Here is an 11,945-nt window from a genome sequence, read left to right as displayed (position 1 = left end):
ACTGTTTGGGGATGATCAGCCATGATCACATTGAATGGCGGTGCTGGCTCGAAGGGCCAAATGGCTTACTCCTGCACCTATTGTCTATTGTCTCTCACCTGTTTTGGGCAGAATTTCTGGCATTTTCTGAGCTGCCAGCCCACCTGCCCTGAGTGACTGAGCTGCCAGCCCACCAGGCCTGAGTGACTGAGCTTCAGCCCAAGAATATATTTGACCCACAATGTCCATACTAGCCCCTCTGGAAACCAATCCGTTCGGCCCACAACACCCATACTAGCGCTCTAGAAAGCCCCCCCCCCACTGGCCACCAATATTGGAATTGGTGGAGAGGTGGAATATTGGGGGATCAGCCCACCCGTGTGAACATGGGACCCAACGGGTCCCACTTATCTGGTATATAATTAAAATTTGAATGAGTCAAGTAAACTTAATGGTCAGTGCGGGAAATAGTGCCCCGTGAGTGCAAAGGAGTGCAGGAAACATTCCCAGCAATGCATGACGCCAAACCTTTGGGATTTCCAAATAATCGGATGAGGATTAAGAGTTTTACTGTACTTTACATCTACCATAACTCTTTCTATATTTCCCTGACAGTTGTAAAATTAATACATTAAATTGTGTTGCAAATTTCCACAAGCACTTCACTTGTTCATGAGCAAACTAAATGCAGCTCTTTGAAACAGTCACAATAATTGGCAACTTTCAAATACATTTCAATGATAAAAGCAAATTGTTTCTTATCTGTTTTCAGTGGAGCCTGCAGTGAACATGGTATTTTAGTCGTTGGAGTTTGATTATGTTTGATTGTCATTTCTTTTACAACACTAGATCCCATAATTTAAATTTCCTTTGAGCCAGTCATTTCCCAGCCACCTCGAACACTGCTACAAATAAGCCACCATCACTGCAGTTAACGTTTATGCTAACACTGTAGTTTAGTCCTGTAAATGCTTCTGTTTAATACTTTTCCACTGTAACTGTAGTGTTTATTCAAGCCTGTAACCATTTTAAATCTACAGCGTGCCATTACATCTGTTGCTTTGTGTACTTGCCGTTTAATAAATATCCTTGGCGTTTTGTAGACTAAACCATTATGCAGTGAGTTATTTATTTTACCATAGCTGATGCTGAGGAAAAACACTGTAGGAAGGAATTGCAGATGTTGGTTTAAACCGAAGATCGATACAAAAAGCTGGAGTAACTCAATGGGACAGGCAGCATCTCTGGAGAGAAGGAATGGGTGACGTTTCGGATCGAGACGTTTCGGGTCTGAAGAAGGGTCTCGACCTGAATCGTCACCCATTCCTTCTCTCCAGAGATGCAGCCTGTCCCGCTGAGTTACTCCAACATTTTGTGTCTCTCTGAGGAGGAACATATTTAGTATAGAGATACAGCATGGAAATGGGACGTTCAGCCCATCAAGTCCATGCTGGCCATCTTTTCACTTTAGTTTATTGTCCCACTTTTGCATGCACTCCCAACATGCTTGGAGCAATTTACATTGGCCCTATTCACCTACACACCAGCACATCCTTGGGAAACCAGAGCACTCGGAGGGAACCCACTCAGTCACAGGGAGAACATACAAACTCCACACAGACAGCAGCTGAGTTCGGGATTGAACCTGGGTTTCTTGTGCTGTGAGGCAGCAGCTCTACTAGCTGTGCCATTGTGCTGCCACTGTGCCACCATCAAGAGCCAACAAGCAGCAAAATGCCAAATATGAACAATCTGTGCAATCCTCAGTGGCATCACAGTAACTGAGGCGGAACTAGATAGGATAATGTCCTGATCAATGGACCTATGGAAGTGACTCGAGACTCATCCCAAAATGTAATGCACTTGAGGAAAATACTCAATTAACTAGAACTTAATGTTTTAATTAAATCTGTAGATGGTACCATCACATTTTAACTGCAGTTGCAATGCAGATTGCATTGTAATAGCTCAAGGGTACCATGACAAGCCCTTGGCTGGACCAAATGGGTCATAAGTCTTAATGGTGACAGCTTAGCTCAGTTTAGCTTGAGGCTGCTATTGATACTGACTGAACAGTTTAATATAGTTGGGAAACCAAGAGTCTACTGGGAACGGCATATTATACAATTCTGTGAGAGTTTCAAGGGTCGTTAGTTTTCAGGCAGCAGAAATTCCTGAAGCAGCCTCCTCTGGGAACCGGAGTCAAACTCTCCCCCAATTGCGATCACTGGAGTGTGTTCAATGGAACACAATCTAATGAACACAACTCCCTTCTGCTGAATCGACAACTTTAGTCACATCTTCTTCGATAATGTTGAAGTCTGGAACAGGCAGACAACATGTTGTCATTGGTTATAATCATAGAAACATAGAAACATAGAAAATAGGTGCAGGAAGAGGCCATTCGGCCCTTTGAGCCAGCACCGCCATTCATTGTGATCATGGCTGATCCTCCCCTATCAATAACCCCTGCCTGCCTTCTCCCCATATCCATTAACTCCACTATCCCCTAGAGCTCTATCTAACTCTCTCTTAAATCCATCCAGTGACTTGGCCTCCACTGCCCTCTGTGGCAGGGAATTCCATAAATTCACAACTCTCTGAGTGAAATTTTTTTTTCTCACCTCAGTCTTAAATGACCTCCGCTTTATTCAAAGACTGTGGCCCCCTGGTTCTGGACTCGCCCAACATTGGGAACATTTTTCCTGCATCTAGCTTGTCCAGTCCTTTTATAATTTTATAAGTTTCTATAAGAAGCCCCCTCATCCTTCTAATCTCCAGTGAATACAAGCCTAGTCTTTTCAATCTTTCCTCATATGAGGAATAATCTTGCTCCTATAGCTTGGGACATGGTGTAAAATAACAGATCCAACCTTGTGGAGCACAGCGTGGGTAGTGTCTTGTGGAGTACAGCGTGGGTAGTGTCTTGTGGGCCGTGAATAGGAAACATCTCAACCTGAGATTATTAATATGTGAAGACTGCCCATGTGTTCCACTTATTGATCTTAATTGTTCTCTCTTCCTCCTGAATCCTTCCTTATCGATGTTCACTACTCACTCTGTTTTGATTTCAGTTTTGCTATCTTTATCTCTCCCAACATATCTCTCTCAGGCTTCATGGAGTCATACAGTAGGGAAACAGGCCCTTCAGCCCAACTTATCCATGTCGACTACTTGTTCTATAATGCCTTTTTCACTACTTCCCTACTCGTTCTATAATGTCATTTTATATATTATTTTACTTTGTGCTCTTACGGAATCAAAGTATATGGAGAGAAGGCAGGCACGGGTTACTGATTGTGGATGACCAGCCATGATCACAATAAATGGCCTCAAAGGGCCAAATGGCCTCCTCCTGCACCTATTTTCTATGTTTCTGTTACTCACTGTTTTTAACTTTCTCTTTTTCTCTGGTTTAGGTTTAGGTTTTATTATTGTCGCCTGTACCGAGGTACAGTGAAACGTTTTGTTTGCAAGTCAAACTCAACTCCAATAGGTAGAGCAAAGGAGAAGAAAGAGAATGCAGAATATAGTTCTCAGCATTGTAGTGCACCAGTTCCATAAACTTCAATGGATGTCTGAACAAAGGCATCATCTATGATGGTTTCCTGAAGGGTTCTCAGGATCATTGAATTACTGGAAATGGGATTGAGATTCGGAAAATGGCTGTGCCACAGGGAGTTGAATTTAGATTGGTAAACATTTTTAATTCACAGTGGGTGGGATTGAAAGGCATGGTGGTGCAGCAATAGAGTTACTGCCCTACAGTTCTAGAGGTCTGGGTTTAATCCTGAATACCGATACTATCTGTACGGAGTTTGTACGTTCTCCCCATGACCGCGTGGGTTTTCTCCAGGTGCTTAGGTTTCCTCCGACAGTCCAATGCTATACAGGTTTATAGGTTAATTGGCTTCGATAAAAATTGTAAATTATCCCTAGTGTGTAGAATAGTGTCAGTGTACGGGGTGATCGCTGGTCGGTGCGGACTCTGTGGGCTAAAGGGCCTGTTTCCATGCTGTATCTCTAAACCAAACTAAACTAATACTTCACAGAAGGCGACGTTTCCTTCTCCAAGTGAGCTGAGTACAGCCAAAGGCGCACAGTACCACAGATAAAAAACATATGTTCCTAGGAGTATCGCCTTGCTTAGTGTTGTGTTTAACAACCTTAACCTCACATTTGGAAAGTTTCATAATTGAAAACCCATCACACTTCCATTGGGGAAATGTATTTTGGGACATTGCCAATGACTCTAATAAATATTGGCATGATGGAAAATGATGGCCTGATATAACGTGTGCAGATATCACACGTAAATGATGAAGCGATGTGGGAAACCTGCATTTATTTGTCACTAAAGGGCTGCAGAGGCATCCAGCTGTTACACTTCTAGCTGCCTTTTGCGAAAATAATTCTCAGGCAAGGTGATCAAGTAAATAGTGAGAAAGTTACCCTCTGAACATCACACGCGCAAACATCTTAATAGGTGAAAATTGAAACACAACCTTCATGTTTCCGCTGCAGTGAATCATAAAATTAATTTAATGAAAAGTAAAGCAATAGTTAGCGATTATAAAATGGAGACTGGTGGTACACTGGTGCAGCTAATAGTCCCGCTGTTTCGTAGGTTCAGTGAACTGATTTTGACCCTGACCTCCAGTGCTCTTTGCGTGGAATTTGCACGTTCTCCCTTTGGGTACATAGGTTTTTCCTAGTGCTCTGGCTTCCCCCATATTTCAAAGTTGCAAAGGTTGGTAGATAAACTGGCCAAGGAGATTAGTTTTGTTTAGTTTAGTTTAGAGATACAGCGTGGAAATAGGCCCTTCAGTCCTCCGAGTCCACACTATTCATCCGCACACTACATCTATCCTACACACTAGAGGCAATTTACAGTGACCAGTTAACCCACAAACCTGCACATCTTTGGAATGTGGGAGGAAAACAGAGGACCTGGAGAAAACCCACGCGGTCACAAGGAAACGTACAATCTCTGTACAGGCAGCACCCGTAGTCAGGATCAAACCCGGGTCTGGCTCTGTAAGGCAGTAGCTCTATCGTTGAGCCATTGTGCCACCCTAAATTCTGAGAACAGGTAAATGATGTTCATCTCAAGGGACTAGATTACAAAATTACATTTCGAGCTCTGGGTCAGTTACAGACAGCACAAAGCATTAAAACCCCAATGAATTTGGTGCACGCTACAACCTTGTGGATGCAGGAAGATTGTTCCCGATGTTGGGGAAGTGTAGAACTAGGGGTCACAGTTTAAGGGTAAGGGGGAAATCTTTTAGGACCGAGATGAGAAAAACATTTTGCACACAGAGAGTGGTGAATCTCTGGAATTCTCTGCCACAGAAGGTAGTTGAGGCCAGTTCATTGGCTATATTTAAGAGGGAGTTAGATGTGGCCCTTGTGGCTAAAGGGATCAGGGGGTATGGAGAGAAGGCAGGTACAGGATACTGAGTTGGATGATCAGCCATGATCATATTGAATGGCGGTGCAGGCTCGAAGGGCCGAATGGCCTACTCCTGCACCTAATTTCTATGTTTCTATGTTTCTATGTAGTATTGTCCTTAGTGCATGGTGAGTGGTAGAATCTAGAGGGATCTGATAAGAATGTGGGGTATATCAAAATTGGATTTGTGAAGGATTAGTCTATTGCTGGTTGGCATAGGCTCAGAGGACTCAAGGGCCTGTTTTGTACTCTGTGACTCCAGGACAGGGGGAAGAAGATTGCTCCAAATCCTTTCAGCTGTCATTAAGCCTTTCCCACCAACTGGAAGGTTAATATTGCAACTGATATTAAACAGCAACTGCCTTAGGGCATGTTAGTTTTCAGATAGAAGCACGCCTATTGGAGCCAAGACTTCATTCTCACATCTAATTTTAAGAACTCAACTGAGACCCAGCTGAAATGTACAAACACAACATGCACAAGAAATAATCAAAGTAAAAGGGTTAAAAGATGAGAACAGATAAATGATATTTATCTCAAGGGGATAGATTACAGAAGAGTGGAAATCATGCTATGGTTATGTAGGCCAATTTCAATTTCATTCCAGGCTCTGAGTCCGTTTCAGACACCACAAAGCAATAAAGCCCCATTGGGCAACATGGTGGCACAGCAGTACAGTTGCTGCTTTACAGCACCAGAGACCCGGGCTTGATCCTGACTATGGGCGCTCTCTGTATGGAGTTTGTATGTTCACCCTGTGACCACGTGGGTCTTCTCTGGGTGCCTCGGTTTCCACCCATCTCAAAAGTCATACAGGTTTGTATGTTAATTGGCTTCGGTAAAATTGTAAATTGTCCCTACTTTGTAGGACAATGTTAGTGTATGGGGTGAACACTGCTCTGACTTGTTGGGCCAAATGGCCTGTTATCGTACTGTATCTCTAAAGTCTAAAGGCTAAAGTGAAGATTTTGGTACCCGCTGCTATCTAGCGCATTCGGTGCAAGCAATATAGGATACATTTCCATTTCCCTGATGTTAAGGGTATTCTGGCCTAGATTATGCAGCAGTACAGATAACTAGAAATACCTGGGCTAAAAGTACAGAGATACAGTTGGTAGTGATGAGAACTCACAGTACCAGAGATCCAGGTTCGATCTTGACCTTGGGAACTGTCTGAGTAGAGTTTGCACGTTCTCCCTCTGACCGTATGTAGTGGGTGCTCCACTTTTTCCCCACATCCCAAAGACATGTGGGCTTGCCGCTCTTTTTGCTCTTTCATTATCAGTCAGTGCTTACTTTTAACATTCACATTTCAAATTTTTTTCATATTTCTTTTGCTGTTGCCACTTTACCTATGTTGCACATTGCGAAAAATATAAAAGTAACTGAAGTGCAAAGAAAGGAGTGAGCTTCCTCAGCTGTGCAATTTTAATCACCTGCATTCCTACTCGGTGAGAAGTAACCTTAAAGAGACTGGCCACCTGAGTAATGCTTCAGTCCGCAATCTAACTCTAAAGCAATGCCACAGTTCTTTTATATCTGGTATTTAACAATTGCAGTCTCAACCTTTGTTAAACATCATATTGTGCAGATGGTGTGGAAGCAGACTGATGTTGATTTGTTATGTTTAATAGACACATATCAGATAGCAGCAAAACTAATTTATGAGAAGGGACGTGAAGCATCAGGTTACACAGGTAGCCTTGCTGCATCAGTAACATGGTTGTGTGGGTGTCAGGTATATCCCTGATGCCCAGCAATTGATTTTGTCTTTAAAGTGCTTTACACCATTCCAAACTAACACTTCCACTGACAACAAGGAAGTGATACCATGGTTGATTATTTTGAATGACCAAGGAAACTCTTATGAGAGTTTAGCAATATCTCTTTAAACAGCAGTGTTTGAATGAAAGTGGAATGAAAGGGGGAACCATGGAGGGGCGAGGGTGATGAGTACTTTTTGTAACTGTCAGCGGCTTTGTGGTGACTCTTTTGTGTACTTTACGTGCAACGACAGACAATCTCACTGTTCCTTGGTACAAGTGACAATAAAGTATCATCATCATCATCAATGTGCAACTCTACTCCTGGGGCCTGGGGGCTGCTGACGACCCCACTAGCCACGTGCTGAGTTTACTTTTGTGTATTTTTACTGTTCTTGTGAGCTTTCCAACTAAATTATCGCAATGTTTCGAAAGGCCTCGAATCCAATGTAATCTATACCATCTCTCCAAAGTGGGTAGGGAATAGCAAAATATAATTTCTAGTAATTTGGTGCAAAACTGCCATGTTTAAAAAGGTTAAAACAGCCTGATTTATTACTGCGCTTTGAGTTACAAATGTGCTGCCTTTATATTGGGGATGATTGTTTTCACATGGGCAAAGCAGATCTGACAGAACATCACTCACCAAAGGATTTATTCTGACGAGATATTGATTTATAACGGGTTGTAGGCATGGGGTTCTGATACTTTGCATATCATATAGCAGCTTTTTCTGAATGACGCTGACATGGCAAACACAATACTACAGGCCGGATTTCATTCAAGACGGCAGCTCATCACCAATGGATGGACAATATATGCTGACCTTGCCGGCGACATTTATATTTTTGAAGATGAATAAAAATAAACTTTATAAGTAATTTGCTCTTCAGGTCGGGCAACAAACATGCAATTTTGCTGAAATAACCCATAATAGCGTGAATGCAATTTTAAGTCTCAGATAAGATATAATGGTTAGATTGTACAGCAGAGAATAAAATTGCACAAACTATTATCTCAACCAGGGTTCGTAGCTCTGTATTGGAGTTGGTGTCATTCTGACTTGAATATGGTATTCCTGTAGTAAATCTACACCTGCCAAATTTTAAATACTTTCCTCCCTCTTCAATTCTTTAGAGGGGAACAAGACAATGATCAACAACAGTGCTCTGAGGTGTAAGCTGCCCTGTCAAAGAATGTATTCAGATAAAATGCTCTCACTGTACATTTTCTAGCAAACTTCACATTATTTTACATTATTTTACTAAGAATTGTTATTGTAATAATTCTGATATTTACACCCAATCCAATGTACCGTGATTTCCACACTTTTCTAACCTCTTACAACAGAAAGAGATCACAGAATGATCCAACTGTCCACGCACTCTATTCGCCCCACATTCTCAATTCCCTATATTCCACTATTTACTCATGCACTCTGGGCTATCTAGTGGCCAATTAACCTATCTACACTCATGTTTTGAAGAGGAAACTGGGAACAGCTCCATCCAAGACCGCAAGAAATTACAGCGTATTGTGGACGCAGCCCAGACCATCACACAAACCAACCTCCCTTCTATGGACTCCATTTATACCTCACGCTGCCTTGGCAAGGCCAGCAGCATAATCAAAGATGAGTCGCACCCTGGCCACTCCCTCTTCTCCCCTTTCCCATCGGGCAAAAGGTATCGAAGTATGAAAACTCACACCTCCAGATTCAGGCACAGTTTCTTCCCAGCTGTTATGAGGCAACTGAATCATACTACCACAACCAGAGAGCAGTGCTGGACTACTATCTAACTCTTTGGTGACCCTTGGACTATCCTTGATCGGACTTTGCTGGCTTTACCTTGCACAAAACGTTATTCCATTATCATGTATCTATATGCTATAAATGGCTTAATTGTAATCATGTATTGACTTTCTGCTGACTGGATAGCGCGCAACAAAAGCTTTTCACTGTACCTCGGTACACATGACAATAAACAATAAACTGAACTGAAACTGAGCATCTGGAGGAACACCAGGGAGAGAATGGACATTCCACCAGACTGCCCTGGAATTGAAGATTAAACCCGAGTAGCTGGAGCTGTGAGGTAGCAGCTCTACCAGCTGTGGCATTTTTTTCTACCTGATCCCTGGTAGCATTATTTATTCTTCAAAGATGTAGGAAGTCATTGTGTTGATAGTTTTTCCCTGATACTAAATCAGAAATCAGCGCACCCTGTCCAAACGATTGTGGAATTTTTAAGCTAATATTTCAATGAAAACAATTCGAATTTTCACAATGTTTTGCACTTGTTTAAAAACGATTGCACTGGGAGGCACCCTTGTCCACAAAGTTATCCATGTTCCAAGGATGAATTTCTCACCAATATAAATTTTGATGGGGGGGGAAGGTATTTAAAAATTGACAGGTGTTGATTACTTACAGCTGACTGACAGGTGCTGTGATTAAGATACCCTAACCTACAATCAGATTGTACATTTTTGGATTTTGCACAATTCCATTTCAATAAAATATAAAAGTATTGCAAGTTGCATGAAGCCTATGATTTCTCTATGGGCCAGCTGTTCTTGAGCTTCCCTGCAGCAGCAGGCTTTCACTGTGCCTATAAAGTCATAGTCATAGAGTCGTACAAGGTGGAAATAGGCCCTTCAGCCCAACTTGCCCACACCGACCAACATGTTTTCCATCTACACTAGTCCCACCTGCCTGCATTTTGTCCATATCCCTCTGAACCTGTCCTATCCATGTACCTGTCTAATTGTTTCTTAAACGTTGCAATAGACCCTGCCTCAACTACCTCCTCTATCAGGTCGCTCCTACTACTCATATTGTAAAAAAGTTATTTTTCAGATTCCTATTAAATATTTCTCCCTTCTCCTTAAACATATCTCCTCCTTTGCTTCACAAACCTATTCTTTGTCTGTGTAACCCAAAATGAAGGTTTCAGACCAGTGCTAGGAATTCGATTTAGTGTGGTCAGGCTGTGAAAGATAGTTGGTTGGCTTACTGATCTGGGGTGCCTGCTACTACATTCCCATTTAGGATCATGTCCTATGCTCTGACCAACACCTGTCCAGCAACCGGTTTACCCAATAATCCTTCTGTCGTGGGATTACCAACTACTCCTTCAACCCACACCACTGGTTGCAACCCTTGTTTACTAAAACAAGCCCACCCAAGCAAGTGAACGTAACGATCAATCTTAACATTTCTCCCCGCCCAATGATCTCTGACAAATGACCCTCTCCCCAACCACCACACCCTCGATTGACCTTTTCCACTCCATCTACCTCGAGCAGACTGTTTCAGCACCAACCCTGGGGATACCTGATACTTGACGTGCTCTGCATTAACCAGCGTGTGACAGAAAATACTCTCATTTTACCATGCTGATAAACACACGATACATAGGGCTTTGCACACTGTTCAAAGTCCCAACATGAACAACTAGGAAGGAACTGTAGATGCTGGTTTAAACTGGAGATAGAGACAAAAAATCTGGAGTAACTCAGCAGGGCAGGCAGCATCTCTGGAGAGAAGGAATGGGTGACGTTTCAGCCCTGAAGAATGGTCTCGACCCGAAACATCACCCATTCCTTCTCTCCAGAGATGCTGCCTGTCCCGTTGAGTTACTCCAGCTTTTTGTATCCATGAACAATTCAATTGTTGGTTTGCAGCAAACCATCTAACTCCAGCACCTTCACTAGGATTTTTGAGTATTTCTTTTTTGGTAAAACCTATTTTTAGTTGCATGAACAAAAGTTAGTAATTAATGTTGCCACTCTTAAATATATCAAGATAATTTACAGATATTTGCGTTTAAAAAAGCTAATATTTAAAATGATTGTGATAGTTTACAGCAGATCTTGCTATCAGTTGCAAAGAAAAGAACTAATCTCAGAACAACTATGCAATACAAGTAGGACATGCTGGTAACACATCTTCTGTTTTTATTTCAGATTTACAATATCTGCAGTTTAGTTTTGGACTTTCAAAGTTAGTCATTGCTGATCAAGCCATCGTGAAAGTTTCATTCAGTCATATTTACCTCCTGACTTGAATCTGCTCTCCCACTATTCAGGGCTGCATAGAAGGATGTTGCAGTGTCCAAAGATGTTGCAGTGCGTCCCCAGTTTGATTGCTGTTTGCTGAAGTAGGTTCCCCAAATACATTATGAATCTGCTCTCTAATTTTAGAGATACAGCACGGAAACAGGCCCTTCGGCCCACCGAGCCCGTGCCAACCAGCGATCCCTGCACATTAATACGATCCTACACACACTAGGGACAATTTACACTTATACCAAGCCAATTAACCTACAAACCTGTACGTCTTTGGAGTGTGGGAGGAAACCGAAGGTCTCGGAGAAAACCCTCGTGGTCACGGGGAGAACGCCCAAACTCCGTACGTACAACACCCATAGTCGGGATCAAACCCGGGTCTCTGGCGCTGCAAGACTGTAAGGCAGCAACAGTACCGTTACTCTAAGTTGACACCATACTGCTCTCGGTTGGAGAAAAGACCCTTCGTGCCCTTCTTTTCCAGTTTAAATAGGTTTCTGCCACTGATACTGAGAGTGTAATGGCTGATGGCTGCTACACCCTCCGAAGCTTTGGTGTATATTTTAATTTTCACTGTCTAAAGCTTATAGTCATAAGCCAGAGCTGGAGATTTACCTTGGGGATTTTTGGTGTTTAATGATGTTTGCAATTCTTCTTTATCTTTACATTCTTATCTC

General features: G+C 42.4%; 1 protein-coding gene across 1 annotated transcript in view; it reads right to left on the bottom strand.

The window, feature by feature from the left end:
* Nucleotides 1-11,945, bottom strand: part of igsf9b (immunoglobulin superfamily member 9B) — a 478,541-nt gene that overhangs the window by 207,857 nt on the left and 258,739 nt on the right. The window lies entirely within an intron of this gene.

Source organism: Amblyraja radiata, chromosome 33 (genome assembly GCF_010909765.2).
Source record: "Amblyraja radiata isolate CabotCenter1 chromosome 33, sAmbRad1.1.pri, whole genome shotgun sequence".
Taxonomy (NCBI): domain Eukaryota; kingdom Metazoa; phylum Chordata; class Chondrichthyes; order Rajiformes; family Rajidae; genus Amblyraja; species Amblyraja radiata.
Note: the sequence above shows the minus strand (reverse complement) of the source record. Positions and strands in the feature narration are given on the sequence as shown.